Source organism: Sus scrofa, chromosome 5 (genome assembly GCF_000003025.6).
Source record: "Sus scrofa isolate TJ Tabasco breed Duroc chromosome 5, Sscrofa11.1, whole genome shotgun sequence".
NCBI lineage: Eukaryota > Metazoa > Chordata > Mammalia > Artiodactyla > Suidae > Sus > Sus scrofa.
The window spans coordinates 91104069-91127851 of record NC_010447.5 but is presented as its reverse complement, the minus strand read 5'-3'; the positions used below and the strand labels follow the sequence as shown (position 1 = coordinate 91127851).

Below are 23783 nucleotides of genomic sequence, written 5' to 3'. Positions count from 1 at the left end.
AGTAATATATCATGGGCTGGGCATGAAATAGGATATTTCGTCTTTTGTCCGCTATAAATGCACACCACCAGGTTGTCCACCTAGCTGTGTTCCCTGTGAAAGATTCTTGTCTCCGTTCAGAAGGAATTCAGCAAAAAGACAGGGAAATAGAGAAAGTAAAGTGAGGATTTATTTAAGTGAGAAGTATGCCGCTGGAGGGGAGGCAGGCAAAGAGGCAAGCAGATGCCCTGTGTGTCTTTGGCAAACCAGTGAAGAAGGGCATAAAAATGAAAAGGTGGAAGGATGGGCCTGCAAGGCGTTCCCTGATTTTCACTCCAGATCCACCATGTTGAGAGAAGGAGGAATTTTTGTCCTTCCTTAGCCTTGATTAGAAGTGTCATGGCCTTGGCGCATAGGAATTTCTTATCTGCAAGGCTAATTTTATTGTAATGAGGGCGTAATGAGCAACAGGTTACATTTGGATGCTAGAGATCCCTGCCTTTTTTCCAGCTTTCCCTGCCTGCCTCCAGAACACTTATCTCCCCAAATGTGTGGTTTCCGGTCTGTCAGTCTAGAGGTTTCTGCTTTTCTCTGTCTGCCCTTGGGTACCCGCTGTTTCCATGATGCATGGTTTTCTGCCACCTGGCCCAAGCCTTCCTTTCTCTGCTCTTACCTAGCTATCTGCCTCCTATGATAACTATAGTAACCAGTACCCAGTAGTTTATGATTTTGGTTAAATAGATTCTGAACCAGCACCCTGATTCATAATATCTAAAATTTCTATTTTCGTAATTTAAAAATGTTCCTGTTTTAGAATTTTATTCAAATTTCCAAGGAAATTCTTCGTATTTCTTTCATTTTCTCTCTCTCCCTCTGCCTCTCCCTTTCCTTGTAGTATACTGGGGTTTATAGGACTTTGAATTTTCTTAAAATATGTGATCTGTGGGATAGAAAGAGACCAAAGAGTGAAAGAGATCGCGAGAGAGCAAGCTTTAGTGAGTGGGCTTGAGATGTTGAGGAAAGGAGTCAGAGGAGGCTGCTATTAACGGTACTTTACCAGTATGGTTCCTATCGCCCCTATTGTGGGATTGACTAACCAGTGGTTTCTTTTATAGTTCAGAAATCAAACTAACGGTGAAAGAAAACTCTGTCTCGCCTGTAATCTCAGGCTTGCAGATGCACATATTCCCATGGGAGGCATGCAGTGGAAGAGCATGGCACTGTTGCCTTTGGCTGTTGATTGCTCTCTGTATAATTTGAAAAGTTGCCTGTTCCCACAGCTTTTGAAATATATCAACAGTAATAGATTCATAGTCGTTACTGTAGCCTACTGGAGGTTTGGCCATTGTGACAGATGTCTTCTCAATTTCATATTGTAGGTTCTTATTTATACCCTCCCCCCCCCCGAAAATTTCTTATTTAAAACTCTAACATTAATGCATCTGATATGATGTTTATATCCAAGAGTGACTTTAGGTATCAATCTCTAACTTTAAGTTAATAGTTAATAGTTAATTAATGATAATGAGCCAAACACACCAGTATCAACACAGCATACTTTAGCTGCACTACAGTTTCTGGCAAAGATTACTAGATGAGAACAATTAAACTCTGAGGTATACTTTTGTTTTTAATCATTGGGGTGATGCATTTCTTGGTTACACATTTAAAGTCTCTATTTTTGCCTTAGAATCTTAAAGACTTTGTCTTCGATTTCTTTGTGTATCTTAGATTTGTGTTTTAGAGATATTTCATCAGTGGATGAGAAATGTAGAGTGATCCTTAAACATCCCCACCAAGTTCAACAGTAATCCAAGACAGAAGAGGTTGCCTGTACCACCTAAACTGACAACTGTTTGCAAGAGAAATTCTACACATACACAGCATACTCTATATTTTTATGTCTTATCCAGTGGACTTCTGGCAAATATATTAAGAAAGAACAACTATATCTCCCTCTGTTGTTTAGTTTCTTAAGAAATTCCTGAGTTTAAGGCATATATGTGTCAGTAAATATTTACTGTAAATAATACATATATTTACTGTAAATATTCTTAACAGTGATTGGGCTTGAAGAAATACCTTCAGGGTTCAGATATTGCTTTCATCATTGTGATTCCCTTAGCTTTGAATAAAAATTGTTGTCATCATTTTTTGAGATTTACCATCTGATTTGTTTCATCTGGTAGCTGCTTCGGTTTTCATTTCCCTTTTTTTTTTAATGTATTGTACTAATTTCTTCTTTTAAATAATTTTCACGATCTTAGAAACAAATATGGATGATAATAAGTTATGTATGAGAGGGAGAGGGGGAGAGAGAGAGAGAAAACAGTAGCTCTCCACGGAAAGCAAGTAGGGTCTTGCATGCAAAGTTTTTTTGGTCTTTTTTTAGTTTATCATCAGATCACCCAGAAAGCACAGGTTAAAAGCTTTACAAAAAAAAAAGCTGTCTCCTTCACTTGTGTTTGAATGCTTTTTGAAGAATTTACATTTCTTCTCCATTTGCATGTTTTCTTATTGCTCTGACAGTAAGTGGGAGGCAAAGCTGGACAGAACCATGAAACGTATATCCTTGGTATGGATGAATCTGAGATTTCCATAAGCAGTTCCACTTTCTAGCCTCTGAGATCAATTCCTTATCATGCTATTGAATAAACACCTGTTAATGTATCACTTGTAAGCTCTAAAGCTGCGTATTCTACAAAGTATATCTCCCACTGACTTTTATTTACTCTTTACGCCATTAAGAAGTATATTGAGGAGTCCCCGTTGTGGAGCAGTGGAAACATATCCAACCAGGAACCATGAGGTTGCGGGTTCGATCCCTGGCCTCACTCAGTGGGTTAAGGATCTGAAGTTGCCATGAGCTGTGGTGTAGGTCGCAGCCTCAGCTTGGATCCTGCATTGCTGTGGCTGTGGTGTAGGCCGGCAGCTGTAGCTGCAATTCGACCCCTAGCCTGGGAACCTCCATATGCCATGGGTGCAGCCCTAAAAAGCAAAAAAAATAAGTATATTGAGTTGTATTAAAATTAATCTATCGAGTGACACTAAGAAATATGCCTAAATATTAAGACTGCCTTTTTGTACCTATCAAAAGTTCTGGGCCTAATTGGAGAACCAGTAACACTTTTTTTATTAGAAGAATAGAAATATCCAGAGGATATAGAGGACACAGAAAAGCATTTTCCATCAATAATTTGCCAAGTGGTTAAAGTCATGGGCTCTGGCACTAAAACCACCTGGTTGCATATACCCTCCTCCTTAATTTAAATCCTGTGTGACCTTGGGTGCTATACTTCATATTTCTCTACCTTGGTTCCCTCATCTATAAAATGGGTATAATAACAGTAACCTAGCATTATTGTGAGGGTTTAGTGGAAAGTTCTTGAACAGTTAGTACTGAGAAGACTTAGCCACTCTATAGGAGAAGTATACAGAGCATTTAGAAGAGACAGACTTAATCCATTAGAGGCTTGAATCAACTCTTCTTTCTTAGAACTGGGTAAGGTTTTTTTTCTTTTGAAAAAATGCTCCCCAACAATAAAACTGTGCAAAGAAAATGGAACACAGTCAGAGCTCCATCACTTTCCATCACTGAAAGGTTTGTTTTTTGGTTTGTTTTTTTTTTGTCTTTTTGCCATTTCTTGGGCCACTCCCATGGCATAATGGAGGTTCCCAGGCTAGGGGTCTAATCCGAGCTGTAGCCACCGGCCTACGGCCTAGGCCAGAGCCACAGCAACACGGGATCCAAGCCGCATCTGCGGCCTACACCACAGCTCAGGGCAACGCCGGATCGTTAACCCACTGAGCAAGGGCAGGGACCGAACCCGCAACCTCATGGTTCCTAGTCGGATTCGTTAACCACTGCGCCACGACGGGAACGCCACTGAAAGGTTTTAGTGAAGCTGTTGTCATGGATAATGAAGAGGTAAACCCCAGATCAGATCAGCCATTTCCTCCATGACCAGGAAACCTTTCTAACAGGACGGTTTTATGATTTTTCTCCAGGTTTTGAGATTTTTGAGGGGGGACGTCAGAGGATAAATTGGCACGTGGGAGGTTATTTGATAGCAAATTCTTAAAGAAAACTTAGGTTGTTAATGGTTTCCTCCTTGCCCCTCCTCCATGGGGAATCCTAGCCAAACAAAAAGTTGGCACTGTCATGGCAGGCTTGCAAATGCATCTGATATAATTTTGAGTTCTACCGTATTTGTTCAAGTCTAGCCATTATGCCCCCCGGTGCCTGGAAGTGTGGTGGAATTCTGCCCGTCACAATTTGACAGACACAGGAGAGCTTCTCTAAGACCATGTTCAATTCTCTTCTTTACTTTCATCTGTGCAAAAAAGACAGCCTTGTTTCTGATAAAGCCGAGCCCCTCTATAACCAGACACAATTTGCCCAGAAATCAGTTGGTAAATAAGGGATCAGTGCTCCAAGTCAATTTTAAGGAGATTTGGGGTGATCTAAGAGTCTAGATTATAAAGGGCTCATGGTAATGAGAAGAGCAGAGAGAGGGAAAAGAAAAAAAATTAAATAAAAGGAAATGGAAACTAAAATAAAAATCTATAGCCTGAATAAACAGTCTATTCAAAATGCAGAAAACGAACCTTGCTTTGTTTTAAGGTGATTTCTCTGCTTTACATGATTTAGGTATACTATTTGGCACGATTCCTTTTTCTCTAAACTGTATTTCAGTGATTTTTAAAAGGGGAGGAAAACCTCTTTATTTTTTCCATTTTAGATTAAATAATTCAGTGTAATGCCTCAAAGAGTGAAATCTAATCTCACATGACCTCTAGGTCTTTTTGATCTCTGCTCCGCAAGATGGTAGGAGTCTATGAGATGCTAAACACGCAGCCCAAATCTGCCATGACCAAGTCGATTTCAGATTTCCATTGTTACCAAGCTTGTGGACTAGATGGATACGCGCTTCATGGAGTGGTTTATAATTTATCTGGTTGTCTTTCTGTGCCTAATCCATCTGTGGGAGTGACAGCTTGACATAATCACTAGCTTCAAATAAGTAATTCCATTTACTATCAGTTTTTAATTTTATTTCCTCATTCCTTTATTGATGCAGTAAAATGCTGGTTAATCTGCAGAGCCCAGGCAAGCCTAGTGTTGTCAGTATTAATTTCACACTACTGCATCTTCGTGTTTGGTCCTTTATAGTAATTAAAGGAAATCATTATAAAGTTGAAATTAAGCTGGATGTATAATCCTTGGTTTTAGTTTGCATAAAACCAATTGATGATTCATAGCAGTCTTTATTATTTTCTTTACACAGCCCAGATTTTCCTTCTCTAGTAAAATATTTAGTCACATGTATTTCTTTGTCAGCATCTCTTTTATTTTATAGTGTACAACCTCCCCTCCAAAAAAAAAAAAAAATCTATCCTTTAGGAAGATGGCAGTTATTCTTTTAACTCTGCTTGAATTTAAATTTGCTAAGAGCAGTGGTTCTCAAAGTGTGGTACCCAGAGGTACGGCATTAAATAAATTACCTTGGACTGGGCATCTTTTATAAACAACAGAAATTTGCTTCTCACAGTTCTGATGGCTGAAAGACCGAGATCAGGGTATCAGCATGATCCAATGAGGGCCTTCTTCCTCACTGCAGACTGACAGTCTCTCTTCTCTTTGCATCCCTGCATGGTAGGAAGATGGTGGGAGAACTCTCCAGGGCCTCTTTCATAAAAGCTCTAATCCCATTCCTGAGGGTGCCACCCTCAGGAACTGAGGGCCTCATAGGCCCCATCTCCTAATATCATCACTTTGGGGATTATGATTTCGACACAGAAATTTTAGGGGGACACAGACATTCAGTTCATAACACATATGGTCTTGCTAAAATTCTTGTTTTTAGATTCCTCACATGAAATCAGACAGTATTTGTCTTTCTATTTCTGGCACATTTCACTTAGTGTAATAACCTTTAGGTCCATGTATGATGTTGCAAATGGTAGGATTTCATCCTTTTTTGGCTGAGTTTGGTAGATAGATAGATAGATAGGTATAGATAGTCATACTTTCTTTATCCATTCATTTACTGATGGGCACTTAGGTTGTTTCCAAATCTTGGCAATTGTAAATAGTGCTCCAGTGAACATAGGGATGTATATATTTTTCAAATTGGTGTTTTCTTTGTCTTTGAATAAATACTCAGGAGTGGAATTACCAGCTTGTGAGCTAGTTCTGTCTTTAATTTTTTGAGGAGTCTCCATTACCTAGTGGCCGCACCACTTTACAATCTTACCACCAGTGTTTGAAGTTCCCCTGTCTCCACATCCTCAGCAACACTAGGTATTTGTTGTCTTTTTGATAATAGCCATTCTGACAGGTTTGAGGCGCATTGTTTTGATCTCTATTTCCCTGATGATTAGCGATGTCAAGCATCTTTTCTAGTGCCTATTAGCCGTCTGTATGTCTCCTTTGAAAAAAGTCTCTTCAGACCCTCTGCCCATTTTTTAATCAGGTTGTTTGGGGTTTTTTTGATGTTGAGTTGTATGAGTTCTTTATATATTTGAGGTATTAACCCTTTATCAGAGACATCGTTTGAAAATAGCTTCATCCAGAGTTCCCGTCGTGGCGCAGTGGTTAATGAATCCAACTAGGAACCATGAGGTTGCGGGTTCGGTCCCTGCCCTTGCTCAGTGGGTTAACGATCCGGCATTGCTGTGAGCTGTGGTGTAGGTTGCAGACAAGGCTCGGATCCCGCGTTGCTGTGGCTCTGGCGTAGGCCGGTGGCTACAGCTCCGATTCAACCCCTAGCCTGGGAACCTCCATATGCCACGGGAGCGGCCCAAGAAATAGCAACAACAGCAACAACAAAAGACAAAAGACAAAAAGACAAAAAAAAAAAAAAAAGAAAGAAAAAAGAAAATAGCTTCATCTATTCAGGAGGAAGCTACATACTTGTTTGAGGCCCAGCACAAAATGAAAACATAGGGTCCCTTGCCCAAAATGTATTAAGAGTACCAAGGTGGCCACAACAGAGCAATAAACCAAGTGCGGGGCCCTAGAGAACTGCACAAGTCACACATCCATGGAAACTGGCCTGGCCTCAAATCAAACCAGACCATCTGCTAGCCTCTTGCACATCTGAGGCTAACATAGTCCCCTTCCTCTGGTCCTCCTTGGAATTACCCCTAATTTCTGTCCTTTGAAACTAGGTATAATGTGTTTTATTTTTTTCCTCTATAAATTTTATCTTAATTCTACTAATTTCTTCTTTCTAAAACCTTCATTTCTATTTTGTGTACATATTTCTCTTAGGTCATGTTATATTACCTTAATCATTTTCTTATTTTACCTTAATTATTCTCACCATCTAGCTCCAGTTCAGTTTAGTTATAAATGCATAATAAAAATTCTAAGAATATTTGCAGAATATACTCATTTGTAAATTTTTAATTCACTTTCTTTCCAAATATATAGGATATTATTATTTGCTGACAACAATCGAAATTTCATCAAACATTTTCCAACATTTTTTACAACATTTTTCAACATGTATTTATTTATCTTCATTTGGTGGAAATTCTTTAACATGTACTTGAACCCCATATATACTATCTAAAATTTCCTTTGTTCTTGTAATTTATAGAAAAGGGAAATGCTGCTCACTAGGCAAACAGGTGCCAAGTAATGTAATAGGATCATTCACAGAATGTATCTCATTTACTGCTTGCAAAACCCATGCGCTAATATGTCCATGTTAAAATGAAACTAAGACTCCAGGGGTAAAGTCACCTGCCCCAAATCACACAGCCAGAGACAGAGTCAGAATTCAGCACAATATCTGCCTGTCTCCTGTCTACACCTCAGACCATCAACACTACTTTCCTGAGAGTAGCTTTTTAAAGAATAGGTGGTGACAACCTGTGAATTTTACACTCAGTTTATTGAACAATGACAACAAAACATCAGGGCCAATGATCGGGCATTTTCACAGGGATATCTACCTGGCAACATCCTTCTACTGTGTTTGATAAGAAGATGAGCCATTCTCAGGGTAGAGGCAGTTCTGAGACCATTCTATGAGATTGGGCAGCCTGGCAGGAAATCCAGAAGTAGCCCCACAATCCTCATCTCCTCTCCCTCCTGGAAATAACTCAATAAATTGCAACTGTAATAATGCTCTGCAGCCTTTGTATATTTGTTGGCTGAAAATGAATAAATGGAGACATTATAAAACTCTTGGATTCCCACAGTTGACTCTAATGAGAAACACACTTTGAGCTATCAACTCCAGATGGATCCCACAAAGGTCCAGAGCCCCTCCACCACCCAAGACTCGCCTCCTCTAAGCAAGGACAGTTTCATTGCAGTGATCCAAATCTTGATTACAACATATCCTTAATTGTTGAGTCGGTGATGTTGCTTTTGGACCAGATTTCATCACCCTGATTTGCCTAAAAACAAATCCCCCAAACTGCCCTCAGAATCAACATATTGCTATTTGCATTTAAAAATTAAGGAATAGCTGATGCTCAAGAGAAAAAGAAAAAAAAAAAGATCCCAGCTGTGAGAAGTTCACTTTAGGGCAATTGCTCTGGATGGAAGTAAGGGCCTGAGGTCCCTAGGAAATGAGAAGTGTTGAGAACAAACAAAGGAAGGGTTATGCTTCACTCACTAATTAGAAGACTCGGTTTCTGAAATGAGGAGGTCCTTGCAAGGTAAACAATGCCTGTGGGTGAATAGGGCTTTTAATGCATACTTCAGAAACTCACCCCCACCTCCATAGGTCCCAAGTTGTCTTGGAACTTATCACTTTATTTCTAAGGCAGATCACAGAGATAGCAGAATAACCTGTGAGACTATTTATCTCTCTAATTCTGACTGGTCCATTCTTTAAATTTCAGCTCCAACGTCAAATTTCTCTAAAGTTCCCCTCAATTCCCAAAGAAAAGAAAACAAAATGTTGCACTAGGAAAGATGATGAACTTGGGATTCAGTTCAAATGTTGACTTTTTGGTCTACTTGCTGGGGACCCTGGACACATGACTTAACTGCTCGGAGCCTCAGATAGCTCTGATAATAATCTTTACTCACCAAGTTAGATTCGTATGTGATGGTATGTGATTAATAACTGTTAGCTCCCCGCCAGCATGGCATCCACACTGAAATCAGTACATTCATGTAAACATTTCGGGCTTTGCCTTATAATGGGATTTGAATATGCATAACTTGCTTCTCTTCCAAGTCATGCAAATTGCTTTTCAAGAAGGGAAGATGTACATCCTTGTAGGCTCAGTGTACCTTCTGCAGCATGTGTTCAGTGTGTGCTCTTTGCAAGGAATTCAGTTGCTTTTTATTCATGGTAAAGGAGTGAACTTTGCTTCATAAGGCAAAGCAAATAATCATTAGTATAGACATTTCTCCAAAGGAAACAAACACATAGCCAAGAGTTATGCTAAAAAATGCTCAACATCCCTAATTATAAGGGAAATGCAAATCAGATCACAAGGAAATCACCTTACACCTGTTAGGATGGCCATTATTTTTTTTTTTTAAAGAAAAGAAAGAACAGTGTTGGCAAGGGTGTGGAGAAATTGAAACACTTGTGCACTGTTTGTGGAAATATAAAATGGTGGAGCCACTGTGGAAAACAGTATGGAGTTTCCTTTAAAAATAGAACCACCATATGATCTAGCAATCCTGCCTCTGGATATTCATCCAAGAGAATTGGAAACAAGATTTCCAGGAGCTGTTTGCACTGTGGTGTTCATTGCAGCATTTTTATAATAGCCAAGAAATGGAGACAATCTAAATGTCCTTTGGCAGATGAGTGGAAACAAAGAAAACTTAACATATACATGCAGTGGGATATTAGCCTTAAAAAGAAAGAAATCCTGTCATATGCTACATGGTGACCTCTGTAAAGTGAAAGAAGCCACTCACATAAGGACAAATACTACACGACTCCCTTTGTTTGGTATATCTGAAGTCATCAAACTCGCAGAAACAGAGCAGACTGATAGTTGGCGCGGGCTGGGGAGTGGAAAATGGGAAGGCGATGTTCAAATGGGTGTAGAGTTTCAGTCGTGCAAGAGAAAAAAGTTCTAGAGCTCTGCCACAAGCAGGGTTACCAATATGCACTTAAAAAAAAAAGTATTAAGAAGGTAAATTTCATGTTATGTGGTTTTTATCTCAATATAAAATAATAATTAATAATAATCTGTCCTGAATGCTTGTAAATCTTAACCTTTAGGACTTTCTTTAATATTTTTGGCACCCTGCTGCTTTAGTACCCTAGAGTTACAGAAAGTCAAAATGTATTCGCCTCAGACCAGCACTCACCTCTGGAACAGTGGTTTTTGATCTGAGCAGCAGTTCAGTCGCAGCAGTTCAACCAGGCGGGGCACCAGAGTAACGTCAAATACAGGCGAAGAATTAAGAGTTCAAGCTAAGGAGGCGAATCCCAGTCACACCTCTTACTGGCTTTGGCTCTTGAGAGAATTACCTGGGCTTTTTGCTTCACCTCCTCAGATGTAAAACAAGAATAACAATGCTTCCTTCACAGCACTGTTATCATAACTAAGTGAGATAATGCATGTAAAGCACCCCACTCTGTCAATATATCTATTACTTTTAATGTGTACTTAAAGTAGGTGAAGAACTCAGGCTGCCGATGAGTGTGTGTGTATGTGCATGTGTGCATGTGATTGGCTTGTTTTGTGCAGGTTAATCCTACGAAAGCATGACCTTCAACATTTCCGTATGGTTCAAATTATTTTGTCAAGTTCCAATTTTTGTCACAGTGGGTTGCTTTAGTTTTTTCATCTGCAAACTGTGCACTCCTGTGTGACATACTGTACGTGCTTTTTCCCTCTTCACATCTCCTCTCCTCATCTCCACCCCAATCTAGGAGGTTGTCTCTTACAGGCTCAGTAACATTTTTAAAATAAATCAATATTTTAAAAATTAATTTTTGGAAAAAAAGTACTGCAACTATTTCATCAGAAGAGAACAGAACTTTCTCATTTCTTTCCAAGTATTTCAAATTCAGAGTATTTTAACCGGAATATTTATGTAAACGTTTGCTTTCTGAGGGAGCTGCTGATGAGAGACTTTATTTAATAGAACCATACAGTGAAGGAATATAAGGGGGGCTGGACAGTTCATTTGTTTTGATTTCTAGGTTTATAATATAGGAAACCGAAACTGCATTGACCTAAGGGCTTGACTACCCAGGGCTCAGGCTGTGGTCTTCAGGCTCCTGTGACTTGGCTGCACTGAATCAAGATGCCAGTCTTCACAACAGCTGAGACCATAGTTGACAGAACAGCTTTCAGTGGACTTTGGAGGATTTCTGTTTATGGGGAAGAAATGTACTAGCATTTATTCCATTGTAACCTCTGAAAGTCTTTCTCCTCCTCTCCTCACAAAATTAAACACACACACACACACACACACACACACACACACACTTTTTTTACATATTCAGCCAAGAAACACATTCAAAGTCCTTCTGACCACCAGGGGGCCACCATGGGAACGGACAGTCCTACAGGGACTCCTGTCAGTGTTCTGTCGGTGCAAAACAATTGTGTGGATTACTAGAACTTGAAAGATACTGCTTTCCAGAAACTGGAATCTTTGTTCGGATGATACAGTTTTAGCTGTGCAACGTCACTCTGTCGGTGAAACACAGTGTCGCCCAAGAGACCACACTGACATTGCTGACTCAGACGACACCATGCAAGCAGAGTTGGAGTTGAATGTTCTCTTTTATTAATTGAAGTATAGTTGATTTACAATGTTGTGCTAATTTCTGCTGTATAGCAAAGTGATTTGGTATGTATGTGTAGATACATTCTTTTTTAATATTTTTATCAGGGTTTCTCACAGGATGTGGCATATGGTTTCCTGTGCCACACAGCAGGGCCTTGTTGTTTATTCATTCTATATGCAGTAGTTTACATCAGCTAACCTCAGCCTCCTGTTCTGTCCCTCCCCCAACCACCTCCCCCGTGGCAACTTCAAGTATGTTCTCTATATCTGTGAATGTTCTTAAACCAGACTTTAAACACATATCCTTTGCCTGACATTCACAGTCTCTTGTAATTTTAACTGACACAAGCTGAAAAAAAAAAATGACTTTCTAATAGAAAAGGTAGGTGTTCCCATAATTGTAGTGCTTAATCACTCCTATGACAGTTTGCTACCATTGGAAACTCAGATTTCTAATCCATCATGTGTAATGATAAGCACTGCATGTTTAGCAAAATTACATTAGCATTTCATTAAATATACACAGTAAAATGGGTGGCATTTCAAAAGCCCTAAAGACTTGTCATTTGCTGGAATCATTTAGGTTGGTAACTGTAATCACACTGCTCATTTGAAGCCAAGTCTCAATTATCCATGTATGGATTATCCACAAGAGACATTACATGATACCTCACATCAACAGTCACTGCTTCTTGTCTACAGATATGAGTCCAGGGGGCAAGAGGAGGGGATGCTTTAGAAAGCATTTGTTCCAGTGCCTGATTTCACAGATGGAAGGAACTGAGACCGAAAGAGGTTAAATGACTTGTCCAAGGTCAGTCAGCTGATAAATAGTAAAAACATAGAACTAGAATTCAGGTTTGTTTGATGCTAAGGCCAGAGTCTTGCACCAGCACCTTCTAAATAATTTACACATTGTTTTATTTTTTGGTTCTTCAGGATTTAACTTGTTTTTAGTTATGTAACAGTAACCTGTTTATATCACACATGTTAACAGAAATATTACCACTACGACAACTATGCAAAGAAAAATTGTACTTGGATGGGAAGTGCACATTGTCTATAGCATGTCCCTCTCCATTTTAAAATGTTAAATCTGTGGAAGCTCTTAATACAACTTAGTAAGACATAGATAACTGAGAGTAGTGCAAAAATAAATCTTGTCTATAGACACAGAAGTTCTATCCAATGGGCATTCATGGCAATAGAAAAAAAATGTGTTAGGATTTTGCCGTCAGGGGTTATCTCATCATCATTATTAAGAATAAGGATGAGATGATATCACTCCAAGTCCAAGAAAATATAACTAGATTGTACACAGATGCACCTTTATTTCCAGCAGACACACTTTCAAAGGGGTATTTGACAATATTTTGATACAATAAAATATGTAGCTCTCTCATTATTATTTGTTCTGATTAGCCTTTATGCATTGCCCAATCTTTTGGCCTTTTATCTTTACACTTCTGCATTTCCAAACTTCCCCATCATCTAGATTTCTGCAGCATTCTTTTATGTTTTTCTCTTTGAGAATTAATCACATTCCAGCATTATTTACTGTCAGGGTCATTTTTACCTGGATCTTTATCTGCAAGGCACTAGCACAAGGATCTCAAAGTGATGTGGTAGCTTCAAGTCATGCCTTCTATTTCAGTCCACTGATGGACTTATATGTCCACTAATACAAACATTCCCCCACTGAGAATTTGGACCTCTAATTTGGCAGAACCAAAGGTGACGGGAAATATAAACAAACAGATGGGTTGTTCATTAAGAATGATGATAGAGGCTAATGTTACTTCCTTTCTTTGCTTCTCAGACTCCTGATGCTCTAGCTGTTGGGTCAATATATACCAGTCACAGGTTTAGTCTGTATCCCAAACTCTGCAAGGTGTTGTTCCTGGGCACCACGGCAGCATTTTTACAACTATCTTCTCAATCACATATCCATTGTTTATCAAGTGTGATGCAGTTTGCTTCCTAAATTTTTCTCACACTTGAACCCAGTATTGCTGTCTTATTTCAGGTCGTTATCATCTACTTAAATTTTGCAGTGCTTTCTAACTGGTACTTTTCCTTCTTGTCTCTCATCCACTTTCAGTGGTGCCAATCACGATCGAAATAAAATGCCCTTCCCTCCAACTTATTTCTAGATCTGCGTTTGACACACTTCAATCCCTATTACTTTTTACTGCATTACTCATTAGCCCACCCACAGCTTCAGCTGGCTCTTCAGACTTGACCACTGGCATTGCTTTTTGCTTACTTTGGATGCATTCTTTTACTGTGTTTCAAAACCTCCCTATACTGTCTCAAGTTATCCTACCCTGGACAAGGACTACTAGGTCTGGACCTTAGTGCAGTGGAATGTTCTCTTGCCAAAAGTACCCTGGCCTACCAAGAAGGATCTGGTCTACCCTGGACAAGGACTACTAGGTCTGGACCTTAGTACAGAGGAATGTTCTCTTGCCAAAAGTACCCTGGCCTACCAAGAAGGATCTGGATATTTCTTGCCACTGAACTGGTTGTTTCTTTATGCCATGGATGTTTTGTATATGCCATTCCTTCTATCTTAATGTCCTTTCCTTCTTCCTGCTGGCAGGATCACCATTCAAGAATCAGTTACTAAAAGACAAAAAAAAAAAAAAGAGTCAGTTACTGTATTGCTTTCTCTTATAAGCCTCCCATGGGCAAAATAAAAATATGAAGACAGCCCTATAATATTTTTCACTGCATAGCAGTAGTATAATACTTGTCACAATAATAATAATAATAACACAATACAATAATAATGCAATGGCATAAAATTTATTAATGCCTATTATTTGCTGGTATCTGTGTTAATTACAGGTATTACATTGGCCTGTGTGAATTAATATTCAAACTATAGACTTCCTGAGAAGAATCTGTTCTCTTCTCATTCAATATCTAACATGTAGTCTAATTTAAGGCTTCATGATTGGTGTTCAAAAAGTAATTTCTGCACTGAATTAAATTAAATTGTTTGGGACACACTCAGTTTACCATCTTTCTTTCTACATGGTTCACAAAACAGTAATTCTTTCATATTATGTCACTTAACACATTAAAATTTCCAACTTAATTCTTGCCTGAGATTCCTTCTTCCAAACAACTGGCTTCAGTCTTGCATAACAATTCAATTTGCCCTAACTATAGCTTTTTGTCTCCACAATAACAGCTTCCAGGACAGCAGAAAGAACTTTAGAACTTGTTATTCCAGTAGGGATTGGTGAAGGTAAGGGCAGAGAAGAGCAGGAAGAAGCCTCATCATGTTTGGCACATGGAGTGTTTGCTGTACTTTCTGTAATGTGTGCCTCTGTTTAAGTCGAGGATTAATGTATTGAACAAGCAAACAATTGCTCAACTCCCTGGGTAGCTGGATCTCATTCAGTGTATGACAGGTAACTGTCATTTGAATCTGAGCTGAACTTGTTGGGAAATGCCTGTATGGCTTGTATACAAAGTCTTTTTTGCTCACCCAGGTTGAAAACATTTAGTTGTCTGCTCATGGGAAACTGAGAGTCTGCCTTGCCTCCAGGCACTGAAGCCTGAAACAAATTAAGTTTCCATCTCTCCTCTGGCTATTTGGGTTTGAACAACCTCAAAAGCAGTCTAGTAAACAAACAAGATTCCACTTGAGTTGCAGCCCTATTTATAATCTAAAGCCAAGGACTCCCAGACCAGGCTGGGGCATGTTAGATCTATAATAAAGAATCAAAGAATTGCAATGTAGAGGTAGGGGTAAGGCAGGGCAGTGCCGTTGAATGAAAATGGATGTGGTTGTCAATGTGTCTCCATGTGAAATGGAGGTCAGAAAAGCTGGGGAGTGTTCAGAAAGGGATCTGTGTCACAGCAGAGTGGCAGTGGGCCTGTGTCAATTAAAGAGCTAAGCCAATGTGAAAAGCATGTTTTCAACAAGTAAATAACCCTATTTTAGGAGACTGATTGCTAAAGCAGCTTCACTGCCTAATGGGGCTAGTCAGTCATTCAGCGTATATTTGCTGTCTGGCCTTGGAGCTGGCACTGCAATACAAGCAATGCAGTGGTAAGCCCCGTCCTGGGGCTCCAGTATTTTCATGTAGGACACTAGCAGAAAGGAATAGAAAGAGATTTTTTTTTTAAACCCTACAATTTGTAATAAAGGCCTGAAGGAAACAAAAATGTTGAGCTGTTTCTATTCATACAGGTACTTGGGGAAAGAGCACAGAGATATTCCGACCTGTATCTGTAGAGTGCTCTCCCCACCAGAAAACTCCGAACACACATGCACTCACTTGAGACTCTGATCTTTGTGATACCTCATCTGAGGTCTGTTCCAACCATAAGTTTTTACTACCTTGGACATTTTCATCATTCAACATGGGAGACCAGAGGGTCTGAATTATATTTATGAAGAACATAATTCCCTATTGAGATATGGTTCTAAGCTCCTAGTTTAATAGTTTAAATTATTTGGATCAAGATGATATAAATCACATAAAGTAAATGACTGTCCAGTTTTTCTAGTTCATTCAGTCTGGGTAGCCTGAATCCTGATTGCCTAATAAAGGTAATAATTATAATGTCACCTTCACATAGACTGCAGTAACTCTGCTTCTTTTATAAAGATATAATTGTAATGGGAACAACAGGAAGTTACAAGAAACAAAATCATCATTAAAAGATAAAAACCTAATAGTATCACATAGAAGAATCAGTCTCTACGGACAGAATGATCTATATATTATGTTAATGAAACAGCATCTCTCTGAGGGAACATTCCTGCCCATCCCCTCATCACAAACAAAATTCTAATAAAAGCTGGATTTAGAAGAGGCAAGTACTAAACTGTGTGCCACACATCCTGCGATTGCTAGTAATGACATTAGATTGTAAATCCTCCAAAAATAAATTTCCATTCAATTGCTATTTTTAAGCATGTACAATAGATTCATTATGCCTTTTATTTCTCCAGCTGGAAAAATTAAAAAATTAAACAGATAAAATCAACTTTAGCTTTTTGAATTTTTTTATTCTCTTGCTTGGTTTTTAAATGAACCTGTGGTATACAGATTTGAATTAATTTGTGAGTCGTGACACAACTTTCAACACTGATCCATGTGTGAGCCATCTTTTATTTTACTTAGTTGTTTGTTCACTCATTCATTTCAATAACTAATAAATATCTGTGAACCCAACATCCAGGCCAAGAACTAGAACACTGACAATTGTTTAAATGTATATTAACATACTCTTCTCTTCTGTCCTCCTGTCTGTGGCTCCAGTGCAAGTTATCCGTCATACTGACTTTTGTACTTTTATTTGCATTGTTTTTGTTGTTGTTGTTGTTGTTGTTGTTGATAGGCTAACTAGACTTGCCTAAGTTTTATTAAAAATAGCATATGCTTAAGCAAGTTTTTTTAACATTGAGATTTCTTTCTTTTTTTAAAGAGGATTCAAAGAAATGGAAAGATATCTCATGATCCTGAATTGGAAGAATTAATATCATTAAAATGGCCATAATACCCAAAGCAGTCTAAAAGTTTTGTCCAGATATATGCCCAGAAGTGCGATTGCTGGATCATGTGGTAGTTCTATATTTAGTTTTCTGAGGTACCACCATACTGTTTTCCATAGCGATTGTATGAATTTACATTCCCATCAACAGTGGAAATTGTGGGATTTTTCTCTACACCCTCTCCAGAATTTTTTATTTGTAGACTTATTAATGATAATCATTCTGACCGGTGTGAGGTGGTACCTCACTGTAGTTTTGATTTGAATTTCTGTAATAATTACAGATGTGGAGCATTTTTTCATGGGCCTGTTGCCCATCCATATGTCTTCTTTGGAGAAAAGTCTGTTTAGGACTTTTGCCCATTTTTCAACTGGATTGTTTGTTTTTTTTTTGCAGTTGAGTTGTATGTGTTGTTTGTATAATTTGGAGATTAATCCCTTATCTGTTGCATCATTTACAACTATTTTCTAGAATTCTGTAGGTTATCTTTTTGGGGTTTTTTGTTAGTTTTTTATGATTTCTTTTGCTGTGCAAAAACTTTTAAGTTTGATAAGGTCCCATTTGTTTATTTTTGTGTTTTTTTCTATTGCCTTGGGAGAGTGACCTAAGAAAACATTTGTACAGTTGATATCAGAGAATGTTTTGCCAGTGTTCTTTTCTAGGAGTTTTATGGTATCTTGGCTTATGTTTAAGTCTTTAAGACATTTTGAGTTTATTTTTGCGCATGATGAGGGAGTCTGTTCTAGTTTCATTGACTTACATGCAGCTGTCCGGTTTACCTACTTACTGAAGAGACTGTCTTTTTCCCATTTTGTATTCTTGCCTCCTTTTTTAAAAGATTAATTTACCGTAGGTGTCTGAGTTAATTTCTGGGCTCTCTCTTCTGTTCCATTGGTCCATATGTCTGTTTTTGTACTAGCACAACACTGTCTTAATTATTGTAGCTTTGTAATATTGTCTGATGCCTAGGAGAGTTACGTCTCCTGCTTGTCTTATTTCCCCTCAAGATTGCTTTGGTAAGCCTGGATCTTTCATGGTTCCATATACATTTTTGTATTGCTTGTTCTAGTTCCGTGAAAAGTGTCATGGGTAATATGATAGGGATCACATTAAATCTGTAAACTGCTTTGGGTAGTATGGCCATTTTAATGTTATTAATTCTTCCAATCCAGGATCATGAGATATTTTTCCATTTCTTTGAATCCTCTTTAATCTCCTTGATTAATGTTTTATAGTTCTCAGTATATAAATCTTTCACCTCCTTGGTAAGGTTTATTCCTAGGATTTAACTTTTTGGGGTATAATTTTAAAAGGTATTTTTTTAATATTCCTTTCCTAATATTTCATTGTTAGTATATAGAAATGCAACTGATTTCTAAATATTAATCTTGTATCCTGCTATTTTTCTGTATTTGTTGATCAGTTCAAGTAGTTTTTATGTAGAGTCCTTAGGGTTTTCTAAATATAGTGACAATTTTACCTCTTCTCTTCCAGTATGAATACCTTTTATTTTTTTGGTTTGTCTGATTGCTGTGGCGAGGACTTCTGATACTATGTTGACTGAGAGTGGTGAGAATGAGCATCCTTATCTTGTTCCAGATTTTAGTGGGGAAGCTTTTAGCTTTTCTTAATTGAATATTATATTTGCTGTGGGTTTGTCATAAATGGCTTTTATGATGTTAAGGTACGTTCCCTCCATACCCACTTTGGTAAGAGTTTTGATCATGAATGGATGTTGAACTTTTTCAAATGCTTTCTCTGAATCTATTGAGGTGATCATGTGGTTTTTGACTTTTCTTTTTTAATGTGGTGTATTGTGTTGATTTGCATATGCTGAACCATCCTTATTTACTTGGCATGAAACCCACTTGGTCATGGCGTATGATCTTTTTTGTGTGTTGGATTCAGTTCTAAAATTTCATTGAGATTTTTTGCATCTATATTCATCAAAGAAATTGACTGGTAATTTTCTGTTTTGGTAGTATCTTTGTCTGGATTTGGTATTAGGGTGATGATGGCTTCATACAATGTCTTTGAGAGTGTTCCTTCTTCTTTAGTCTTTTAGAAAATTTTAAGAAGGATGGGTATAAGTTCATCTTTTCATGTTTTGTAGAATTTACACTGTGAGCCCATCTGCTCCTGGACTTTGTTTGTAGGGAGTATTTATATTATATATTCAATTTCATTTCTAGTGATGGGTCTGTTTAAATGATCTGTTTCTTCTTGATTCCATTTTGGTGAGCTGTATGTCTCTAAAAAGTTGTCCATTTTGTCTAGGTTGTCAAATTTGTTGGCATATAATTGTTCATAGTATGCTCCTATGGTTTTTGTACTTCTGCAGTATCATTGAGATTTCTCCTTTTTCATTTCTTATTTTGCTTATTTGAGTTCTCTCTCTTTTGTTTTGGTGAGTCTGGCCAGAGGTTTTTCAGTTTTGCTTATTAACCTTTCAAAGAGCCAGCTCTTGGTTTTATTGATTTTTTTCTATTTTTTTAAAAATTTCTATTTTATTGGTTTCCTCTATGATCTTTATGATTTCCTTCCTTCTGTTGATTTTAGGTTTTTTTTTTTTTTTGGTTGTTGTTCTTCTTTTTCTAATTCTTTTAGGTGGTAGATTATGTTTTTGATTTGATTTTTTCTTCTTTTTTGAGGAAGGCCTATACTGCTATGAACTTCCCTCTAAGAACTGCTTTTGCAGCATCCCATAGATTTTTTAATGGTTGTGTTTTCATTTACCTTTGTCTCAAGGTATTTTTTAATTTCCTTTTGATTTCCTCATTGACCCATTGGTTTTTTAGTAGCATGTTGTTTAGTCTCCATATAGTCACTTTTTTCTCATTTCTTTTCATGTGGTTGATTTCTAGTTTCATGCACTGTGGTCAAAAATGCTTGAAATATTTATATACTCTTAAATTTGTTGAGGTGAGTTTTGTGCCCCAGCATGTGGTCAATCCTTGAGAATGTTCCATGTGCACTTGGAAGGAATGGGTTTTTTTGGATATAGTGTCCTGAAAATATCAATTAAGTCTAACTGTTCTATTGTACCATCTAGGATCTCTGTTGCCTTATTGATTTCTGTCTAGAAGATTCCTCCATTGATATGAGTGGAGTGCTAGAATATTCTACTATTATTGTATTCCCCTAAATTTCTTCTTTGATATCTGTTAGTATTTGTTGTATATATTTGGATGCTTCTATTTTAGGGGCATATATATTGATCATTTTGTCATTAAATAGTGTCTTCCATTGTCTTTATTGCCTTTGTTTAAAGTATATTTTGTCTGATTTGAGTATTATGACTCCTGCTTTAATGTCTTTTCCATTCTCATGAAATAGCTTTTTCCATCCTCTTACTTTCAATTTATGTGTCCTTTGCCCTAAGGTAAGTCTCTCATAGGCAGCATATTGTAGGCTAATGGGTTTTTTTTTATCCAATCTGCCACTCTGTCTTTTGATTGGAGCATTCAGTCCATTGACATTTAAGATAATTCTTGATAAATATGTATTTATTGCCATTTTAAACTTTTGTTTTCCAACTGATTCTATGTTTCTCCTTCGTTCCTTTCTTTTTTGGTTGGATGATTTCCTTTTATGCTTGTGTACTTTTCTTTTTAGTTTTTGTGAATGTAATGTTTGGTTTTGATTTGTGGTTTCCCTGTTTTTCAAGTATGTTAACTCCTCCCTTTATCTGCTTGCTTTAGTCTTATAGTCACATAGGCTCAAACATATTCTTAAAAAAAGAAAAAAGAATCTAGATTTTCCTACTTTCCTTCTCACATTTTGTGATTTGATGTCCTTTTTTGCATCTTCATGTTTATCCTTTTGCTGATCCTTGTGTTTATCATTGCTTTTACAAATTGCTTTTTTTTTTTTTTTTTTTTTTTTTTTCTTTTTCCCTTTAGACCTGTAAGCAGGGCATGTGCCTTCTTAGGGGAGCAAGGGCAACAGGTGGCTCTCCATTGCAGTGCCCCTCTCTGTGGCAACCACTGAGGTGACTGGGGCTGTGAGTGGTTCCTGTTCACAGACCCCTAGTAGTGATGGGCAGGGCCCACATCTGGAGTCTGAGATGTTTGCAGCAATCTGCCCCAGCAGCCTGTACAGGAGGCACCATGCTGCCCAAGAGCTCATGCTAGAGGTATCCTGCCATCTGAGAGCCCGTGTATGCTCAGAAAAAGAGATCTTATGGTATCCTGCCCTTCCTCCTCTAGCCCTCTCCAGCTGTGGCTTCCTGCTTCTCCTGTGGGCCCAGGCCTCCTCTTGTACTCCCTCAGCTGTGGTGCTCTGGTTCCAGCCCATGGTGCACTGCTCTCTAGCCCCTCAGGCTATCTTCACACAGCCCTTCTCCTTGGAATTCATCTCTGAAGTCTGAGTCTCAGCACCTAGCCCCCACCCAAGTGTCTAAGGCTGTGGTGTCCAGGGGCAGTGGTACCAATTGTCTATGCACCCCTCATTCTCCTTTGCCCTCCTCAGTTTGGCTGCTGCATTTTTCTCCAATTTGAGGTTCTCCTTCTCTCTTGGCTATTACCCCCTGTCAGTTAGGTGGCCTCCCAGGTTGTGGGTTCCTTTCCTCTTTTATAGCTTCTTCTCAGGAGTGCTGGTCCTGTCCTCACTGTTTTTTTCTTCTATTTCCCCCCCCCTCTTTTTTTTTCTTCTTCCTTTTGTTCTACCTAGCTATGTGGAGACCTCACCCTCTTTGGAAGTTTAAGGTCTTTTGCCAGCATTCTGTGCCTGTTGTTCTACATGTAGATGGTTTTTCGTGATGTGTTTGTGGGAGAACATGAGTGCAATGTCTTATTCCTCCACTATCTTGATACTGCCCCCCCAGTTTACTTTCTAGAATATTGGCTTTGTCATAAATAATAAATTGATAAGCATTCTATCCACATCATTTGACCTATAGGACTAACCTATTTGCCTCTGCTGTGTGCTTATTGTTTTACCACCTGATAACTCCAGAAGTTCCAGAGTGAAAGTGGAAAGGCAAAGAATGGGTTCTGAATGTTGCTGATTCTCTAATTCATATATGGAAATTAGTTCCAACTTCTTGGAGGTTTATGTGAATTATGGAATTGAATTATCTTAGATCTGAAATCTGTTCTTGGGTGGATGTAGACTCTTTTCTATATCTTCAACTATGTCTGTGCTTATCTGAGGGCTGAAATATACAGATCAACAGAGACCATGTAAAGAGATAATTTCCTTTTTCTTTCCTGTTCTATAGGAATTTATTTGATTCCTAAAATAACTGAAGTAGCCTAAAACTTTTTAAGGAAGCTGTAAATCTCTGTTCCACTGGCATTGCTTAGGAGTATCAGGAAATATCTACAATTTATCACATGTACTCCATTATGGAAGCACCAGTTATTCTGCATTATGTCCAGAAGGCTGTAGGAGATATCCTCATATGTTGCAATTTTCCCCCTTGGGTATTCAATAGCAACAAACATCGTCATCTTTGCAAGGAATCAGTAAAGAGTCAAGAAATAATTTAAAAGACAGAATCATATGGAGTTCCCATTGTGGCTCAGCAGGTTAAGAACGTGACATAGCGTCCATGAGGATGTGGGTTCAATCCCTGGCCTTGCTCAGTGGGTTGAGGATCTGGTGTTGCCTTAAGCTGTGGCATAGGTCACAAATGAGCTTGGATCCAGCATTGCCATTGCTGTTGCTATGGTGCAGGTGATAGTTATGGCTCCAGTTTGAACCATAGCCCAGGAACTTCTATATGCCACAGGTGTGGGCTTGGAAATAAAAGAAAAAAAGAAAAGATGATCACAGGCTCATGACATCCAGTCCAAATACCAGGGCTGCTACCTTGCGTGAGGGCCCAGGGCATCCCTTCAGGCAAATGATGATATATTCATATCCTGAGTGATTGTATGGCCCCATTGGGGGAAAATGTAGAAATTGTGTAGTCAAAACGCAATTTACTATCTTCTCAAAATAAAGAGCTGTTCCTTTTCATAATGACAATTTGCTATTAATTTTGGCAAAACTTACAGTTAGATTTGTTTTTGAAGCTCATTCCAAGTATATTTTGCTAATCAGCATAAAATTGTTTGGTGGCTTTTCAGAAAGAAAAAATATATATATTTTAGTTATAAATAGTATCTCCTCACAAATGTGTCATTTTGAACAACTGATAATCCTTAGATTTCTTACATCTATTATTGTATCATGTTATAATAGCCAAACAAAAATAGGTCAATCTATATGAATTAGTTGACTATATTACTTATCCATTTTAACTAATTTAGACTTTCATAATTTTCCCATAAATAGAAATTAACCTTTTTATACATTGAATGATGTCCCCAAAGTGGTTATAAAATATTTCCATTTAAAGTGTCCACTGTTAACAGCAGCTTGTTTTAAGGCACTTGTTATATATAACATACTGTCTTCAGTAGATGCAAAAAATACTGCACAGTGGTGCCAGGGTGGTAGATGACTGGAACAGAAGAGAAACAGATTGGAGCATAAGTAGTTAGTCATAGTGGCAAATGGAACCTTGGCAGTGGAGCAGTATACCCTGCAATTGTTCTTCAA

The 23783-nt window shown here is 38.2% G+C and overlaps 1 long non-coding RNA gene across 5 annotated transcripts in view; it reads right to left on the bottom strand.

The window, feature by feature from the left end:
- Window positions 13026–23783, bottom strand: part of LOC102159120 — a 195027-nt gene continuing 184269 nt past the window's right edge. For all 5 annotated transcript variants that reach the window (XR_002344337.1, XR_002344338.1, XR_002344336.1 and 2 more), the window contains exon 9: window positions 13026–14341. This is a non-coding gene — a long non-coding RNA (uncharacterized LOC102159120). The remainder of the gene's footprint in view (window positions 14342–23783) is intronic.